The following is a 991-nucleotide window of genomic DNA, read 5'->3' on the forward strand; positions in this document are numbered from 1 at the left end:
TACACCAAATAATGATCTTTAAAAAAGCATCATATGACCCCTTTAAAATTGGAAATTATGTCTCTACATCTGCTACTTTCTCCTGCGGGGTCCCACAGGGATCTATTCTTGGTCCAACTTTGTTTTCTTTATATATGCTTCCCCTAGGGTCAATTTTTAGGAAATACAATATTATCATCTGTATGCTGATGATTTGCACATTTATTTTCCTTTAGAGCTTGACGGTAGTTTTTCTTTAAAAAACTTTTGCAAGTGCTTGGCTGAGGTTAAGGCTTGGTTTGCAAATAATTTTCTTAAATTAAATGAAAATAAGACTGAGTTTATTATATTTGGTAACAAGTAGTTTCAGAAAGGTATGGTCGGAAGCCAGGGACTATTGTCAAATGATCTATGTGGTTATGTGAGGAACTTGGGAGTAATTATTGATTCTGAAATCCGTCTTGACCGACAAGTAAACAGTGTTGTGAAAACATCCTTTTTTCAGTTAAGGAAATTGTCCAAACTGAAAACTATTCTTTCGAACAAGGATTTAGAGTCTGTTATACATGCTTTTATTTCAACGCGGACTATTGTAATGCTTTATACTGAGGAATAAGTGAATCTCTGGTTATGCGTCTTCAGTATGTTCAGAATGCTGCAGCAAGACTTTTAACTAACACTAGAAAACGGGATCATATAACACCTCTGTAAAATATTGAATACAATACAAGTTGTTGATGTTTGTGTATAATAGTCCAGGTGATATGTGCAAAATTTGAGGTGATATGTTCACTTTTTCATAAAAGCATGAAACTTGGTACAATTGTACAGGTTAGGGCCCTGAACATTTTCAGAAATGGAGCCATCGCAAAAACACCTCGTGGTTGCCATGGCGACTATTTTACTTTCCGCCATAACCAAATTATGTATTTTGTGTCATATCTCCTGAACCAAACAAGATAACACAGAAAATGTGATGTCTACCCCTATGTTTTGATGGTCAAGGATTACA

The sequence above is a fragment of the Sinocyclocheilus rhinocerous genome, unplaced genomic scaffold (genome assembly GCF_001515625.1).
Source record: "Sinocyclocheilus rhinocerous isolate Xijiao unplaced genomic scaffold, SAMN03320098_v1.1 scaffold1857, whole genome shotgun sequence".
Lineage (NCBI taxonomy): Eukaryota > Metazoa > Chordata > Actinopteri > Cypriniformes > Cyprinidae > Sinocyclocheilus > Sinocyclocheilus rhinocerous.